Genomic DNA, 19,961 nt, shown 5'->3' on the forward strand with positions numbered 1-19,961 from the left:
GCATTTCCTGTAGACAGCATATAGATAGGTCCTGTTTTTTAATCCATTCTGCCAGTCTATGTCTTTTGATTGGGGACTTTAATCCATTAACATTTAGTGTTATTACTGTAAGGGAAGTACTTTCTTCTACCACTTTGCCTTTTAGATTTTATATATATATCTAATTTTCCTTCTTTTTACCTTTACTCATAGTCTTCCTTTCTACACTCTTCTCCACACCTCCCTCTTCTGTCTTTTCGTATCAGTCTCTAGTGTTCCCTTTAGCATTTCTAGCAGAGCTGGTCTCTTGGTCACAAATTCTCTCAGTGATTTTTTCCCAACCTTTCACTTTCAACCTATGTTTATCTTTGGGTCTAAGATGTGTTTCCTGTAGACAGCATATAGAAAGATCCTGTTTTTTAATCCATTCTGCCAGTCTATGTCTTTTGATTGGGGAGTTCAATCCATTAACATTTAGTGTTGTTACTGTACAGGTAGTACTTTCTTCTGCCATTTTGCCTTTTGAATTTTGTATGTCATATCTAATTTTCCTTCTTTCTACACTCTTCTCCACACCTCTTCTTTTGTGTTTTTGTATCTGTCTTTAGTGCTCCCTTTAGTATTTCTTGCAGAGCTGGGCTCTTGGCCACAAATTCTCTCAGTGATTTTTTGTCTGAAAATGTTTTAATTTCTCCCTCATTTTTGAAGGACAATTTTGCTGGGCTGTAGAATTCCTGGTTGGCAGTTTTTCTCTTTAAATAATTTAAATATATCATCCCACTGTCTTATCACGTCTACAGTTTCTGCTGAGAAATCTATGCATAGTCTTATTGGGCTTCCCTTATATGTGATTGATTGCTTTTCTCTTGCTGCTTTCAAGATTCTTTCTTTTCCTTTGACACATGACATTCTGATTAGTAAGTGTCTTGGAGTACATCTATTTGGATCTCTTCTGTTTGGAGTATGCTGCACTTCTTGGATCTGTAATTTTAAGTCTTTCATAAGAGTTGGGAAATTTTCAGTGATAATTTCCTCCATTAGTTTTTCTCCTCCTTTTCCCTTCTCTTCTCCTTTTGGGACACCCACATGTATATTCATGCACTTCATATTGTCATTCAGTTCCCTGAGTCCCTGCTCATATTTTTCCATTCTTTTCTCTATTTTCTTTTACTTGTCAGATTTCAGATGTTCCATCCTTTAGTTCACTAATCCTATCTTCTGCCTCTTGAAATCTACCACTGTAGGCTTCCATTGTTTTTGTCATGTCTTCTACTGTGCCTTTCATTCCCATAAGTCCTGTGATTTGTTTTTTCAGACTTTCAATTTCTTCTTTTTGTTCATTCCTTGCCATCTTTATATCCTCCCTCAATTCACTGATTTGATTTTTGATGAGGTTTTCCATGTCTGTTAGAACATTATAAATTAATTGTTTCAACTCCTGTACCTCATTTGAATTGTTGGTTTGTTCCTTTGACTGGGCCATATTTTCAATTTTCCTAGTGTAATTTCTTATTTTTTCCTGTTGTGTAGGCATTTAATTACCTTAATTATTTTATTCTGGAGATTGTTTTCACTTTTTTTTTACCTAGGATTTTCTTGCTGGATGAGTTTATTGTTTGTCTGTTCTTAGACAGTCAGTTAAGCTTATTCTGGACCTCTAGCTTAGGTTTTGTTTAACAGATCAGAATTTTTTAGTTCTTGTTTTCTTGTTTCTTGCCCTGCCTGTATGGTGCCTTTTTGCCCCCACACTTAGGAGGGTCTACTTAGGTATTACAGACCCCAGCCAGATTTTCCCAGACCAAACTGGCCTCCTGTCAGGAGGAAAGAGTCACCTGTGTCAGTTTTCCTGAGAGTGAGATCCAGCAGATTGAAAGACTTTCCTATGAAGCCTCTGGACTCTCTGTTTTTCTTGTCCTGCTGAGTATGTGGCGCTTGTCTACCTGTAGGTCCCACCAGCATAAGGTGATGTGGTACCTTTCACTTCAGTAGACTCTCCCTGCTGGGGGCGTGGTGGAGACAGAGGAGAGGTTGTAGTCTGGTTTTAATCGCTTCACTTTTCCAGACCCTGAGGTCTGAATTCCTTGAGGGAGGGGTTCCACCTGAGCTGAGCCCCACTCCTCTCCTGGGGAAGGCACAGGCTCCAGACAAACACTCAAACAAGCTTGATTCTGCCTATACCTGGAGCAGTGAGCCTGAGAAACCTTGCGGCTGTATCCAAAGAGCAGTCAATCCGTAGAAACCCAATCACAAAAAAGAAAGAAAAATCCTTTTCAGAGAAGGACCCCCGTTCCTCAGGTTTGCTAATCAAGAGCTTAGGTTGGTACATTGCTTTGTGTATGTCCAGGTCCTGTGTGCCCCCTCCTTTTCTTCAGGGCCCAGACCTTTTCAAATCCAAAAAAGCCTGTTTTTTTTTTCTCCATCAGCCCTGCCCACTCTGCGCTGGGGCAAAAAACAGTGACCTCCACTTTTATTGGAGGTTCAGCTGAGCTGGGGGCCTATTTTCAGTAGTCAGAATTTGTTAATTAATTCCACAATTGGAGCTTGGTTGAACTCAGCCCCTGCTGCTGGTAAAGTCTCTTTACTTTCCCCTCTGGAAAGCAGCCAGTGGGGGAGGGGTGCCGGCCTCTGTGGCTTGGGGAACTCATGGATCTGGTGGGGCTCACAGCAGGTCCAGCTTGTTCAGACTGGGGTACGCTGTGTGTCTGGTCACTGACTGACGTGACCCCAGCACTTGTTCTGTACTGTTCCTGCCTATTTATTAGCTGCTCTGGAGGATGAAACTAAATCCCACACCACACTAAGCCGCCATCTTGGCCCCTTTTATACTTTTTTACTGTATGACATATATACAAAGTAAAGAAAGAGAAAAGCAATAATTTTCAAAGCACTCTTCAATAAGCAGTTACAGGACAGATCCCAGAGTTTGTCATGGGCTACTATTCCATTATCTCAGATTTTTCCTTTCAGATGCTGCAGAACATTGGAGGCTAGAAGGAATTTTTTTTTTATGATCACAATCGGCTTTTTTTTCTTTTTTGTGAAAAATAACATATATACAAAAAAGCAATAAATTTCAAAGCACAGCACAGCACAACAATTAATTATAGAACAGATTTCAGAGTTTGGTATGGGTTACAATTCCAGTATTTTAGGTTTTTACTCTAGCTGCTCTAAGGTACTGGAGACTAAAAGAGATATCAATATGATGATTCAGCATTCATACTCATTTGTTAAACCCTACCTTTTCTGTATAACTCTACCATCATCTTTGATCTTTCTCCCAGTCAAGAGCTTAGAATTGGCCTAAGCCCTTTCTAACTTTTTCACATTGGAAAGGGCTGTTGATAATAAGGGGCAGGGGGATAGAATTAATTGATGTTCTGGAGAGGCTGGGACCTCTAGGTTTCACTACTCATCTGGTCCGGGGACCCATCTAGAGTTTATAGGTTTCTGGAAAGTTACTCTAATACATGGAACCTTTGTAGAATCTTATATATTGCCCTAGGTGTTCTTTGGTATTGGCTGGAATGAATTTGGTTGGGGCTTGGCAAGTTATGATAGGTAGCAAGGTCTAACTGAAACTTGCATAGGAATGACTTCCAGAGTAGCCCCTTGACTCTATTTGAACTCCTAGTCATTGATGCCTTATTAAAAGTGGATACCAATAATTTAGGAATGCTAGAATGTACAATGATGGTGATTAAATGTACAAATTAAAATGTTTTTGCATGAGGGAGAACAAATGAATGTCAGCATTGCAGGGTGTTGAAAATAGATGGTATAGGGAAAAAGCACAATCAATGTAAACTAGGGTCTATAGTCAACAGTAACATTGTAATATGCTTCCACTGATTGTAACAAAGGCATTATGCCAGAACTAAATGTCAACAGGTGGGGCCATGGGGAAAGGGGTACAGATTCTGTGTGGAAGAAAAGGAAATGTATGGTTAGGGTATGGTGGCAAAGGCATGGTGACAGAAGCATGTCTGTACAATGAGACAGGATCGTATGACGTGTGAATAAAACTGTAAAAATGAACAAGACAAAAAAGAGCTAGAGAAAATGTGGAGAAAGAGATGAACCTATTCATTTTCTGTAGGGAAATGAGAGGTCTGGCCCCGTGGAGGGCAGTGTGGTGGTTCTTCAGCAGGCTAGGGGTGGGGTTGCCATATGATCCTGAAACCCTGTTGCTCAGTATATAACTGGAGGAACTGAATGTGGGGGACATGAATGGACATTTGCGCTCTGGTGTTTCTGTTAGCAGCATCCGAGATCCACAATGAATGGAAGTGGCCTAAGGGTACAACTACTGAGGAATGGAAGGGGGAACTGTGGTGTATACACACAATGGACTACTGAGCGGCCACAAGAAGGAGTGAAGTTGTGAGGTATGCAACTAGGTGAATGAAGCTTAGGAGCTGTATGTTGAATGAAAAGTCAGGAACAAAAAGACAAATATTATCATGCCTCAACATGCGAACTAACTATAATATAAAAATTCAGTGAACTAAAGTCAAGAGCATGGGTTACCAGGTTGGGGCTTATTGTAAGGGGTCCTAGATTATAAGCTCTTACAGTGGTCACATATATTCAGGAGGTGTAACTGTTCTAAATTCTGAGATACTGAGCTGTTTGTATATAACATGGTCTTTCCCAGAAACATTGGATATTTCTGTGACACCTGAGACTCAGAGCTCTGAAGCTGTGAAAGTCAGCATCTAGTAGAGATATGAATGAAGCTGATCTGGATAGGACTAAGGTATACCAGAAGACTGGGTAAAAGAATGGTATCGTCCATATTTTAAAATTTCAACTTCGGTTGTGAGACCAAAGGGAGAGATGTTTGTTTGGTGCAAAATTTATATTTTGGGTAGTGCATTTCCTAATTTAACTTGTATGGTCAGTTTAGTTGAACATCATAAGTACATGGACTGTTATAGGGCATGAGATTTTGTTGGTTTGTCCAGGTTAGTGTGATGCCCAGAGTGATTTGGGCAGTGCATAAAGAAGTATTTGCAAATTCCACTTTGGGGAATGTGGAGAAAGGGGGAAATATCCAATGTCCCCATTTGGAGAATTTCTGATATTCTCACAAGAGTGGGGACAACCAAATCAATAGGCCAAGCCCTCAATTTTAGGGTTTGCCTCTATGAAACTTATTCCTGCAAAGGATAGGCTAAGCTTACTTAAAATTAGGCCTAAGACTCACCCCCCAGAGAACCTCTTTTGATGCTCAGTTGTGGCTTCTCTTTCTAAACTGACATGCAAGTGAACTCACTGCACTCCCCCTCTATGTGGGACATGACTTCCAGAGGTGTAAATCTCCCTGGCAACATGAGACAGAACTCCCGATATGAGACAGAACCTGGCATCAAGGGATTGAGAAAAACTCCTTGACCAAAAGGGGGAAGAGAGAAATGAAAAAAATAAAGTTTCAGTGCCTGACAGAACTCAAACTAAGTTGAGAGGTTATCCTGAAGGTTATTCTTATGCATTATATAGTTATCTTTTTATAGTTTATGATGTATTGGAGAGGCTAGAGGGAAGTACCTGAAACTGCAGAGCTGTGTTCCAGTAGCCTTGTTTCCTGAAGATGATTGTGTAATGATATAACTTTTACAGCATGACTGTGTCATTGTGAAAACCTTGTATCTAATGCTCCTTTTATCTAGGGTATGTACAGATGAGTAAAAAATATGGATTAAAAAATAAATAATAGGGGGCAAAGGTTGACATAAATTGGGTAGATGGAAATACTAGTCAATGAGGGGCATGTATATATGGGTTTTTTCTTTTTTCCTTTTCTGGAGTGATGCAAATGTTTTTTAAAAATGATCATGGTTATGAATACACAACTATGTGATGATATTGTGAACCATTGATTTTACACCATGTATGGAATGTTTGTACGTTAACTTTTATCAATAAAAATATTTAAAAGAAAGTGGATACTATGCTTTAAAAAGGCCATAGCATGCTTTCATGTGGGAACAGCAGCCTATTGCTTCAATATTCCTGATATGGTGTCTCCATAGAACCTCAGTCTTTAGAGATGTGCTTTTAAGAAAGTGTTGTAAAGCCTAAGATGTTTGGAACACAGAATGCACGTTAGCTTACCAAAGGCCATGAGAAGTCCTGCAGTAATTCGGCCTGTTGAGCAGAGTAATTCAGCCAGTTCATTATCACACATAGATGTCCTAAGGGCATAGCAGATTATAACGGTTCATGATTATAATGTTTCAATGATGATTCTGCATCATCTGAGAAGTATCAAATTACATTTCCTACTTTTCTTTACAAAGGAAGGGAAGCTTGTGATGCACTATAAATAGATTCCCTTTCCAGATCACATAGGGCCTTGAAGGGTACTGTAAAGACTGGCTTTTGCACAGAGGGAAATGGGGAGCTTTTGGAGGGTCTTAAAAAAGAGGGTTAGGGTCATTCAGTGGTAGAGTACTCACCTTCTATGTGGGAGACCTGGGTTCAATTCCCAGACCATGCGTCCCCCTTCAGTAAAGGAGGGGTGGCATTATTGGACTTGAATTTTAAAAGGATTCCTCTGGCTGGCAAGGAAGCAAGGGTGGAAGCAGGAGACCGGCTGAGCAGCTTTTTCAGCTCTCCAGGTGAGGGGTGGTATGCGGTGAGGTTGTGGAATGGGTGGGATGCGGTGAGGTTGTGGAGTGGGTGGGATGCGGTGAGGTTGTGGAATGGGTGGTATGCGGTGAGGTTGTGGAATGGGTGGGATGCGGTGAGGTTGTGGAGTGGGTGGGATGCGGTGAGGTTGTGGAATGGGTGGGATGCGGTGAGGTTGTGGAATGGGTGGTATGCAGTGAGGTTGTGGAATGGGTGGTATGCAGTGAGGTTGTGCAATGGGTGGTATGCGGTGAGGTTGTGGAATGGGTGGTATGCGGTGGGGTTGTGCAATGGGTGGGATGCGGTGAGGTTGTGGAATGGGTGGTATGCGGTGAGGTTGTGCAATGGGTGGTATGCGGTGAGGTTGTGCAATGGGTGGTATGCGGTGAGGTTGTGGAGTGGGTGGGATGCGGTGAGGTTGTGGAGTGGGTGGTATGCGGTGAGGTTGTGGAGTGGGTGGGATGCGGTGAGGTTGTGGAATGGGTGGGATGCGGTGAGGTTGTGGAATGGGTGGTATGCGGTGAGGTTGTGGAATGGGTGGGATGCGGTGAGGTTGTGGAGTGGGTGGTATGCGGTGAGGTTGTGGAATGGGTGGGATGCGGTGAGGTTGTGGAAGGGGTGGTATGCGGTGAGGTTGTGGAGTGGGTGGTATGCGGTGAGGTTGTGGAGTGGGTGGTATGCGGTGAGGTTGTGGAGTGGGTGGGATGCGGTGAGGTTGTGGAGTGGGTGGTATGCGGTGAGGTTGTGGAGTGGGTGGGATGCGGTGAGGTTGTGGAGTGGGTGGTATGCGGTGAGGTTGTGCAATGGGTGGTATGCGGTGAGGTTGTGGAGTGGGTGGGATGCGGTGAGGTTGTGGAGTGGGTGGTATGCGGTGAGGTTGTGGAGTGGGTGGGATGCGGTGAGGTTGTGGAATGGGTGGGATGCGGTGAGGTTGTGGAGTGGGTGGTATGCGGTGAGGTTGTGGAATGGGTGGGATTCTGATGCTCAAAGCCCTAAGCAAATGGTCTTTTCTGGAACACTTCCCTGCTATGCCAGATCGATGAAGTTTTTTTGTATTTGTTTGGTTAGTATTGCTGCTCGATGCCTAATACATGCTGCTTTTACTTTGCACATAAGAAGTGCTCAAAAACTGCTGACAAAGGAAATATATAATTCACTACAAAGGTGGAGCCCTCCCTCCTGTAGTGGACATAGGGAGAGTTCCAGCTTCTGAATTGGTCTGTGCTGGAAGCTCTCTCCAGACCATTGTCCCTTTGAAATACTGTCCTCATTTACCTTTTCTTTTTCAGTGTCCTAGATGGCATAATGTGCCAATTTGATTTAAAAATCCATAGCCAAAGTAGGCAAACTATTTCAAATGAACACGGTCCTTGAAACCATGGTATTTTCTTCTTGGAAGATGTGAAGACACTGACTTTTTGTCCAGATACAGGCAGAAATTGTTCTTTGTGGACAGAAGGTATTTTACATAGAAAGGTTGAAATTATTTTATGTTATGATCTTTGATTACTCAGGTTAACATCATTTCACCAGGGTTTGCGGGCCTATTAAAAAGAAAACAATTCAAGTTTCACTGCCAGAGCAGGTTCGTACACCTCAATTTCAGGCCATAACATCGTCTCTTGATTAGCTAACTTACTTTACATTCTAGTTTGGTTTCTGAAAATATGGCCATCGTATTAGACCATAAGAAATGACACACGTCTATCCACACATCCATCTACAAACACTTATTTGCTTTCCTGAAGTGGGGCTTCCTAATTTATTTTTGTATTCCCAGTGTTGCAGGTTGGGTGTCTCCGGGACGCATATGCTGAGATGGAAATAAGAGTACAGAAGGCTGACTGGGTACAGTGTGACGCACAAGCAAAGGGGCTGGATTCTTGGGCCCCACCTGGCCTCAGACCACAGCACCTCTCCTGCCCTGTAACCGAGAAATCAGGATTTAAGGGATGATTTTGATTACTGAATCATTACATAGATATTCCTTTTTGCTTTCTGATGTATTGAAGTAGACAGAGGGAAATGCCTGAAATCGCTAAATTGTAATCTAGCTGCTTTGATCTCTGATAACGGTTGTACATCCTTTATCTTCTACCCCTGTGATTGTGAAAACCTTGTGGCTAACATTCATTTGTACCTAGTTTTTCAACCTTAAAGTCTTGTTATCACTTAACACAGTCCCTAATGTTTATTAATGAAGGGTCTTGGGTCAGCCCAGAACTAACCCACCACAAGTCAAAAGTAATCTTGGTAACCAAAACTGGATCTAACTAAAGTAGGCCCACCTGACGTGTGCAGTAGCTTAGACTTTAACCTACAAGTCACCTATCCTTCATTCTGCCATATTTTTACATAGGTTCTGTGGCCAAGCATGTAATCAATTTGCACATACTCAATAATTAAATGCCCTCTAATTACATCATCTCAGGTCCCTGCTCATTATACTAAAGCTGCCCATCTTTTACTATGAAAATCACTGCAGTTCTGGGACACAGATTTTGGGCTGATAGGCCATCTGCTCTCCTCCTATTTACCTAGTCATGAACTCTTTCTCTCTTTGAAATCCTGGTATCTCAGGATTTGGTTATTGAGTGTATGGGGCAGGAGAATCCATGGCCTTTGTGTGGTTACAGCTTTTCGCGGCCTGCCTGCCAGTGGCCTGGCTCCCCTCCCTGGCCCTGATGGGCTGGGGGCTGCCCGGAGAGGCGGGCAGGGGAGGGCTGGGCTGGCCGCAGGTGGACTATGATGCTGAACTTCTGCGCTACCCCCACCGGCACACAGAAGAGCATGCTGCAGTCCAACCTGGCCTTCTCCAGGTTGCCACAGGACCCAGCCAGATGCCAGAAGTGGGCAGAGAATTGTAGGAGAGAAGCCTTGGAAGATAAAACACATGATCAGCTAAATAAACATTATCAGTTACGTGCCAAACACTTTAAGATCTCTGTGATCTGTAGAGGTAGTCCTTATAGGACAGTTCCTCAAGATAATGTAATACCAACAGCATTTGGTCTTACCAGTCATTTGAACAAGCCACATCATAGACAGAAAATGAATAAAAGAATTGAATGAAAATGAAATCATGACACTGACACAGAAAAAAATTGATGAAACTTCTGAACAGAAACGAAACATAAAGAAACAACAGCAATGCTCAGAACCCAAATGCAAAAGAAGGGGGTGAAGAACAGGATAAAGATATTTTACCTTTAACCCTTGAAGAGAAGGAAAACAAAGAATACCTGAAATCTTTATTTGAAATTTTAATTCTTATGGGGAAAACAAAACATACCTCTGGATGGACATGAGGCTGATGAACTCCCTAAAGTTCTCTTTCTTCCTGATAACTTTCAAGCATTCCTGGAGTGCTGAATAAATCCTGGTGAGGAGGTTCTGAGAAAGAGCATTGCGATAACAGCAGTTAACATGCTGTTCGGTTTGAAAACAGGAGAAACAAATGCTAGAGATATGTGCGAGCTGCATTCGGGAATAAACTCTCAAGGAAGTGAGAGATTCACTCTTCTTTTCCATTGTCACTGACTGTGCTGGTTTGAAACTATTGTGGACCCCAGAAAAGCCATGTCCTTTAATCCTCATTTAAATGTTGCTGGGTGGGATCTTTTTTATGTTCCCATGGAGATGTGACCCACCCAGTTGTGGGTAGACAATTTCCATGGAGACGGGTCTCCACCCATTCAAGGTCAGGTTGCTTACTGGAGCTCTTTCAGAGGTAACCATTTTAGAAAAAGCTTCAGTGCTAACAGAGCCCACACATTCAGAGACTTTGGAGATGCAGAAGGAAAACATCCCCGGGGAATCCTTATGAAATGGGAAGCCAGGGGAGAAAGCTAGCAGACATTGCCACGTGCCTTCCCAGGTGACAGAGGTGCTCCAGACAGCATCAGGCTTTCTTGACTGAAGGCAACCTCTTGTTGGTGCCTATTTTCACAGCCTTAGAACTGTAAAGTTGTAACTTAATAAATTCCATTTTTAAAAGCGTTTCCATTTCTGGTATATTGTATTCCAGCAGATTTAACAAACTAAAATACGGGTGATGTGGTGGGCATAGCAGGGGAAGAACACCTGCCCTTGTTGGCGAGGTTTGTGGATGAATCTCATGACCTGAGAGAGGAATGTGTGGGCTTTCTGCCTTATGCAGCTGATGCAGAAATTTTGGCTGTGAAATTCCACACTGTAATAACTGAGAAGTGGGTACTAAACATGAAGTACTGTGGTGGACAGGCTTACATTGCGTCCAGTGGATTTTCTTCCAAAATGAAAGTTGTTGCTTCCAGAATATCTCCAAGTTATCTGGACATTCTGATCTTCCTGGGCCTTAAATATGTGGTTCACAAAATCAGTGTGTATTAGGGGAGTACCTGTTGCCTTGTGAACAACTGATGAAGTTTATTCTTTTTTTCCATTGATCAACACAACTATTTTTAGACTCGACAATGTAATTTCAGTCTTTTTCAGAGTGTAATGAACCGAAAGAAATTTTCCATTCTTAATGGATAGGTAGGCATGATGCTTTTGGAATTTTAGTGGAACACCTGCAACCACTTGTCTTATATTTTGATGGTATAAATAGTGTCACAAGTATTACATGGAATAATTGTGTAGCTGGCCAAGCAATTGTACCCTGCAGTGAAGTAGCAGATTTTGATTTCGTTGTGAGCATTGTTGTTTTTAAGAATGTCCCATCTTTTACAAGAGCCTTTGGGAAAAATCTCTAGTGGCAAACCCTCTGATGTCCTCTTTCCAGCTAGCAGCTTGACTGGAGTGCTGTATTTGCTAAATGAAGGGATGGAAAATTTTGAAGTATATCATAAATTTTGGTTTGAGGAAGCCCACAAATTTGGTATCTAAACTTGATATTCACAAGAAACTCCTTGGCAAATTCCCCAGAACTCAGCAAGGTAACCTTGACTCTCAATTGTATACATATATAATTATTTTTACAGCGTTACTATAAAGAAACCTGTGCTGGTTTGAAAGGATGTTTGTCCCCTAGAAAAGCCATGTGCTAATTTAAATCCCATTTCATAAGGCAGAATAATCCCTACTCAATACTGTATGTTTGAAACTGTAATGAGATCATCTCCCTGGAGATGTGATTTTTAATCAAGAGTGCTTGTTAAGCTGGAGTAGGTGATGACCAAATGGTCTCCATCCATTTGAGTGGTTCTTGATAAGTTTCTGGAGTCCTATAAAAGAGGAAACATTTTGGAGAATGAAAGAGATTCAGAGAGAGCCAGAGAAGAACAACATAGCCACGAGAAGCAGAGAGCCCACTGGACAGAAGCCTTTGGAGATGAAGAAGGAAAACGCCTCCCGGGAAGCTTCATGAAACAGGAAGCTAGGAGAGAAAACTAGCAGATGACACCTTGCTCGCTATACGCCCTTTCAGCCAAGAGAGAAATTGTGACTGTGTTTGCCATGTGTCTTCTCACTTGAGAGAGAAACCCTGAACTTCATCGGCCTACTTGAACCAAGGTATCTTTCCCTGGATGCTTTTGATTAGACATTTCTATAGAAATGTTGTAATTCGAACATTTTCTCAGCCTTAGAACTTTAAACTAGCAACTTATTAAATTCCCCTTTTAAAAGCCATTCCGTTTCTGGTATTTTGCATTCTGGCAGCTAGCAAACTAGAACAAAACCCTAAGTATTCCACAGTGGAGCACCTTATTCAAGAACTTAAAAACATAGTCTCAGAAATGCACCTCACAGCTCTTAAATACTTATCTCTGGAACCCTCTGTCATGGGACAGCTCAAATTCAATATCTTGGAGGAACACCATGTTCACATGTACAGAAGTGACTCATCCAATCCTGACACACTCTCAGCAGAGCTTCATTGCTGGAGAATCAAGTGGAAACATAGAGGCAAAGCTACAGAGCTTCTATCCACATTAATGAAGCCCTCCACCTACCTGACAACACATTTTTTGCTAATGTTTATGTTTTGTTGAAGGTCTTATGCATTCTTCCTGTGATGAGGGTTGAGAATGAATGCTATGGAAATGGACGAAAGTGTCTCAAAGCATATCTGAGGAATACTTTGACAGACCAAAGGTCAAGTAACTTGGCTTTGTTGATATAAATTTTGATATAAAATATGATCTGGGTTTAATGGTGGACACATGTATCAAATTCTATACAACCAAGTCAGAGCTTCCTACAGGTAATTCAGAAACCATTGAAACTACTTGAGACTCTTAAAATATGTTTTCCTCTTACATTTGGAGGAGAAGCTGTGAGATGTATATAAGCTGCTTAATCATTGAGTATCTTTACCTATAAGTTTACCATTAAATGCATTAGTCATTAATAATCTACCTATTTAAAGGGCCCCGTTTGAGCTCTCATACTTTGAAGACCCATCTATTCTTCTATAAGATAGCATTGAAAGTGCCACGTATCATTTCTGTGTTATCTTTGCTAGTGGCTCTATGGGATTACTTTAATTAAGTCATTAATCATCACTGTGGCTCCAGGTGTCAGGTTTTCAGTCCAATTATCAGTACTTTGAAGAAATAAATTTTTAGGATGTCTGGAAGGAAGGAATGCATTTGTAAAATGTTAAAATGTTAAAACCACAACTCATCCAGGGTGAAAGTCTCCCTGGCAATGTGGGACATGATTCCTAGGGATGAACCTGAACCTGGCACTATGGGATTAACAGCACCTTCCTGATCAACAGGGGGAAAAGCAGCATAACAAGATGAGCTATCAGCAGCTAAGAGAGTTCAAATAGAGTCAAGAGGTTATCCTGGAGGCTACTCTCAGTTACATATGGGTAATAACCAGTCTGCCAAGCCCCAACCAAAACCAGTCCTGTTAACCCTAAAGAACACCCAGGACTCTATCTGAGATCCTACAAAAGTTTCATGTACTAAGATTACTTTCCAGAAACCCGTAACTGCCAGATGGATTCCTAGGCCTGACAAGTCCTGAAGCCCAGAGGGGCCAGCCTCTCCAAGAACATCAACCAGTTCAATCCCCCTGTCCCATATTATCAGTCCCTTTCCAACATGAAAAAGCTAGAATGGGAAGAGCCCAGATAGGATTTATAAATGAGTATGACTGCTGAATCATTATATTCATATTTCTTTTAGTCTCCATTGTCTTGGAGCAGCTGGGAGGAAAAACCTAAAATTGTGGAACTGTAATCCATACCAAACGCTGAAATCTATTCTACAACTACTTGTTACAATGTACTTAAAAATGTATTGCTTTTTTGTATGTATGTATATATTTCACAATAAAAAAAAAATGAGGCCCAGGCAGTGCACAGTGGCTCAGTGACAGATTTCTTCCTCGCCATGCTGGAGACCTGGGTTCGATTCCCAGTGCCTGCCCATGCAAAGAAAAAAACAACAAAAAACGAGGCCCACAACTGACCTTCAAATGGTAGGACTTCTTTTTAAAATTTATTTATTAATTAAAAAAATAAAGAAACAAAATCAAACAACCTACATAATCAGTAATTCACAATATCATCAGTTAGTTGCATATTCATCATTTCTTAGAACATTTGCATTAATTCAGAAAAAGAAATAAGACAATAAAAAAGAAATAAAACGAACACAGGAAGAAAAAAAAAAAAAGATTATACTTACCATACCCCTTACCCCTCACTTTCATTGATCACTAGCATTTCAAACTAAATTTATTTTAGCATTTGTTCCCCCTATTATTTATTTTTATTCCATATGTTCTACTCCTTTGTTGATGAGGTAGATAAAAGGAGCATCAGACACAAGGTTTTCACAATCACACAGTCACATTGTGACAGCTGTATCATTATTCAATCATCCTCAAGAAACATGGCTACTGGAACACAGCTCTACATTTTCAGGGAGTTCCCTCCAGCCTCTCCATTACATCTTGAATAACAAGATGATATCTACTTGATGCATAAGAATAACCTCCAGGATAACCTCCTGTTCTAGTTTGCTAGCTGCTGGAATGCAACACACCAGAGACGGATTGGCTTTTAATAAAAGGGGATTTATTTTGTTGGTTCTTCAGAGGAAAGGCAGCTAACTTTCCACTGAGGCTCTTTTCTTACGTGGAAGGCACAGGATGGTCTCTGCTGGTCTTCTCTCCAGGCCCCTGGGTTCCAACAACTTTCCCCGGGGTGACTTCTCCAAAGGCCTGGGCTGAGCTACAAGTGCTGTGATGAGGAATGCTGAGCTGCTAGACTGTGCTACATTGCGTTCTCTCATTTAAGCACAAGCCAATTAAGTTAAACGTCACTCATTGCAGCAGACACGCCTCCTAGCCGACTGCGGATGTAATTAGCAACAGATGAGATTCACCTACCATTGGCTCATGTCCACAGCAACAGAACTAGGTGCTTTCACCTGGCCAAGTTGACAACTGAATCTAACTACCACACCTCCCAACTCTGTTTGGAATCTCTCAGTCATTGACACTTTGTCTCATTTCCCTGTTCCCCCTTTTAGTGGAGAAGGTTTTCTCAATCCCTTGATGCTAAGTCTCAGCTCATTCTAGGGTTTTTCTCAATCCCTTGATGCTGAGTCTCCATTCATTCCAAGATCTCTGTCCCACATTGCCAGGAAGGTCCACACCCCTGGAAGTCATGTCCCACATAGAGAGGGGTAGGGTGGTGAGATTGCTTGTTGTGTTGGCTGGAGAGAGAGGCCACCTCTGAGCAACAAAAGAGGCTCTCTTGCAGGTGACTCTTAGGCCTAAATTTTAAGTAGACTTGACCTATCCTTTTGGTGGTTAAGTTTCATATGAACAAACCCCAAGACTGGGGGCTCAGCCTATAGCTTTGGTTGTCCACACTGCTTGTGAGAATATCAAGAATTCAACTTGGGGAAGTTGAATTTCTCCCCCTTCTCACCACTCCCCGAAGGGGACTTTGCAGATACTTTTCCACTCACTGATAGAATCACTCTGGCATTCATCAGGGCATCACTCTGGACAAACCAGCAAAATCTCCTGTCCTACCTGAGATTCCAAGTACTTATGATGTTCAATCAAACTATCTACATGAGTTATATTAGGAAATGCACTAGTCAAAATATAAATTTTGTAACAAATAAACATTTTTTGCTTTAGTCTCACACAGGTGACATTTTAAAATATTAATTACCATCTATTTTCAGTACCCTGCAATAATGACATTCCTTTCTTCTTCCTCATGCAAAAACATTTTTAAAATTGTACCTTGTACATTTCACTATTGTTATACACTCTAGGCATTCCTAGATTATATCATCTCAATCTTTAACATCTATCTTTCTTTCTGATTTCATTGATGTCCCCAGCCCTCCTCCCTCTATCATTCTCACATGCAGTTTCATTCAGTGTTTTAACATAATTATATTACAGTTAGGTAGTATTGTGCTGTCCATTTCTGGGTTTTTGTATCCAGTCCTGTTGCACAGTCTGTATCCCTTCAGCTCCAATTACCCAATATCTTACCCTATTTCTATCTCCTGATGGTCTCTGTTACAAACAAAGTATTCCAAGTTTATTCACTAATGTCAGTTCATATCAATGAGACCATACAGTATTTGTCCTTTAGTTTTTGGCTAGTCTCACTCAGCATAATGTTCTCAAGGTCCCTCCATGTTGTTACATACTTCATAACTTTATTCTGTCTTAGAACTGCATAATATTCCATTGTATGTATATACCACAGTTTGTTTAGCCACTTGTCTGTTGATGGACATTTTGGCTGTTTCCATCTCCTTGCAATTGTAAATAATGCTGCTATAAACATTGGTGTGCAAATGTCCATTTGTGTCTTTGCCCTTATGTCCTCTGAGTAGATACCTAGCAATGGTATTGCTGGGTCATATGGCAATTCTATATTCAGCTTTTTGAGAAACTGACAAACTGCCTTCCACAGTGGTTGCACCATTTGACATTCCCACCAACAGCGGATAAGTGTGCCTCTTTCTCCACATTCTCTCCAGCACTTGTCATTTTCTGTTTTATTGATGATGGCTATTCTGGTGGGTGTGAGATGATATCTTATTGTGGTTTTGATTTGCCTTTCTCTAATGGCCAGGAAAGTTGAGCATCTCTTCATGTGCCTTTTGGCCATTTGTATTTCCTCTTCTGAGAAGTGTCTGTTCAAGTCTTTTACCCATTTTGTAATTGGATTGGCTGTCTCTTTGTTGTTGAGTTGTACAATCTCTTTATAAATTCTGGATACTAGACCTTTATCTGATATGTCATTTCCAAATATTGTCTCCCATTGTGTAGGCTGTCTTTTTACTTTCTTGATGAAGTTCTTTGATGCACAAAAGTGTTTAATTTTGAGGAGTTCCCATTTCTTTCTTTCTTTCTTCAGTGCTCTTGCTTTAGATGTAAGGTCTATAAAACCGCCTCCAATCATAAGATTTATAAGATATTTTCCTATGTTTTCCTCTAACTGTTTTATGGTCTTAGACCTAATGTTTAGATCTTTGATCCATTTTGAGTTAACTTTTGTATAGGGTGTGAGATACGGTTCCTCTTTCATTCTTTTGCATATGGATATCCAGTTCTCTAGGCACCATTTATTGAAGAGACTGTTCTGTCCCAGGTGAGCTGGCTTGACTGCCTTATCAAAGATCAAATGTCCATAGATGAGAGGGTCTATATCTGAACACTCTATTTGATTCCATTGGTCAATATATCTATCTTTATGCCAATACCATGCTGTTTTGACCACTGTCAAGGCTTCATAATAAGCCTTAAAGTCAGGCAGCATGAGACCTCCAGCTTCGTTTTTTTTCCTCAAGATACCCTAGCAATTCGGGGCTCCCTTCCCTTCCAGATAAATTTGCTTATTGGTTTTTCTATTTCTGAAAAGTAAGTTGTTGGGATTTTGATTGGTATCGTGTTGAATCTGTAATTCAATTTAGGTAGAATTGACATCTTAACTATATTTAGTCTTCCAATCCATGAACACGGTGTGCTCTTCCATCTATTTAGGTCTTCTGTGATTTCTTTTAACAATTTCTTGTAGTTTTCTTTGCATAGGTCTTTTGTCTCTTTGGTTAAAGTTATTCCTAAGTTTTTTATTCTTTTAGTTGCAATTGTAAATGGAATTCGTTTCTTGATTTCCCCCCTCAGATTGTTCATTACTAGTGTATAGAAACACTACAGATTTTTGAATGTTGATCTTATAACCTGCTACTTTGCTGTACTCATTTATTAGCTCTAGTAGTTTTGCTGTGGGTTTTTCATGGTTTTCGACGTATAGTATTATATCATCTGCAAACAGTGATAGTTTTACTTCTTCCTTTACAATTTTGATGCCTTGTATTTCTTTTTCTTGTCTAATTGCTGTGGCTAGAACTTCTAACATGATGTTGAATAACAGTGGTGAGTGGACATCCTTGTCTTGTTCCTGATCTTAGGGGAAAAGCTTTCAGTTTTTAGCTGTGGGTTTTTCATATATTCCTTTATCATTTTAAGGAAGTTCCCTTCTATTCCTATCCTTTGAAGTGTTTTCAACAGGAAAGGATGTTGAATCTTGTCAGATGCCTTCTGTGCATCAATTGAGATGATCATGTGATTTTTTTGCTTTGATTTGTTGATATGGTGTATTACATTAATTGATTTTCTTATGTTGAACCATCCTTGCATACCTGGGATGAATCCTACTTGGTCATGATGTGTAATTATTTTAATGTGTTGCTGGATTCGATTTGCTAGAATTTTGTTGAGGATTTTTGCATCTATATTCATTAGAGAGATTGATCTGTAGTTTTCTTTTTTTGTAATACCTTTGCCTGGTTTTGGTATGAGGGTGATGTTGGCTTCATAGAATGAATTAGGTAGCTTTTCCTCTACTTCAATTTTTTTGAAGAGTTGAGCAGAATTGGTACTAATTCTTTCTGGAGTGTTTGGTAGAATTCACATGTGAAGCCATCTGGTCCTGGACTTTTCTTTTTGGGAAGCTTTTGAATGACTGATTCAATTTCTTTACTTGTGATTGGTTTGTTGAGGTCATCTATTTCTTTTTGAGTCAAAGTTGATTGTTCATGCCTTTCTAGGAAGTTGTCCATTTCATCTACATTTTTTGTATTTATTAGCATAAAGTTGTTCATAGTATCCTGTCATTACTTCCTTTATTTCTGTGGGGTCAGTGGTTATGTGTCCTCTTCCATTTCTGATCTTATTTATTTGCATCCTCTCTCTTCTTCTTTTTGTCAGTCTTTCTAAGGGCCCATCAATCTTATTGTTTTTCTCATAGAAGCAACTTCTGGTTTAATGATTTTCTCTATTGTTTTCATGTTTTCAATTTCATTTATTTCTGCTCTAATCTTTGTTATTTCTTTCCTTTTGCTTGCTTTGGGGTTAGTTTGCTGTTCTTTCTCCATTTCTTCCAAATGGACAGTTAATTCCTGAATTTTTGCCCTTTCTTCTTTTTTGATATAGGCATTTAGGGCAATAAATTATCCTCTTAGCACTGTCTTTGCTGCATCCCATAAGTTTTGATATGTTGTGTCTTCATTTTTATTTGCCTAGAGCTATTTACTGATTTCTCTTGTAATTTCTTCCTTCACTCACTGGTTATTTAAGAGTGTGTTGTTCAGCCTCCACATATTTGTGAATTTTCTGGTGCTTTTCCCATTATTGATTTCCAACTTCATTCCCTTATGATCTGAGAAAGTGTTTTGTATGATTTCAGTCTTTTTAAATCTGTTGAGACTTGCTTTGTGACCCAGCATATGGTCTATCTTTGAGAATGATCCATGAGCACTTGAGAAAAAGGTGTATCCTGCTGTTGTGGGGTGTAATGTTCTATAAATGTCTGTTAAGTCTAGCTCATTTATTGTAATATTCAAATTCTCTGTTTCTTTATTGATCCTCTGTCTAGATGTTCTGTCCATTGATGAGAGTGGGGAATTGAAGTCTCCAACTATTATGGTAGATGTGTCTATTTCCCTTTTCAGTGTTTGCAGTGTTTGCCTCATGTATTTTGGGGCATTCTGGTTCGGTGCATAAATATTTATGATTGTTATGTCTTCATGTTGAATTGTTCCTTTTATTAATACATAGTATCCTTCTTTGTCTCTTTTAACTGTTGAACATTTGAAGTCTAATTTGTTGGATATTAGTATAGCTACTCCTGTTCTTTTCTGGTTGTTATTTGCATGAAATATCTTTTCCCAACCTTTCACTTTCAATCTATGTTTATCTTCGTGTCTAAGATGTGTTTCCTGTAGACAGCATATGGAAGGATCCTGTTTTTTAATCCATTCTGCCAGTCTATGTCTTTTGATTAGGGTGTCAATCTATTAACATTTAGTGTTATTACAGTTTGGGTAGTACTTTCCTCTACCATTTTGCCTTTTGTATTTTATATG

The 19,961-nt window shown here is 40.3% G+C and overlaps 1 protein-coding gene and 1 pseudogene across 9 annotated transcripts in view; both read left to right on the forward strand.

Annotated features, from left to right (window-relative positions):
• The window catches only part of LOC143668884 (testis expressed protein 56-like), an 81,687-nt gene that overhangs the window by 24,957 nt on the left and 36,769 nt on the right, over positions 1-19,961 (forward strand). The window lies entirely within an intron of this gene.
• LOC143668689 (52 kDa repressor of the inhibitor of the protein kinase pseudogene) lies at positions 9,361-12,828 on the forward strand (annotated as a pseudogene).

Source organism: Tamandua tetradactyla, chromosome 25 (assembly GCF_023851605.1).
Source record: "Tamandua tetradactyla isolate mTamTet1 chromosome 25, mTamTet1.pri, whole genome shotgun sequence".
In the NCBI taxonomy this organism is placed as follows: domain Eukaryota; kingdom Metazoa; phylum Chordata; class Mammalia; order Pilosa; family Myrmecophagidae; genus Tamandua; species Tamandua tetradactyla.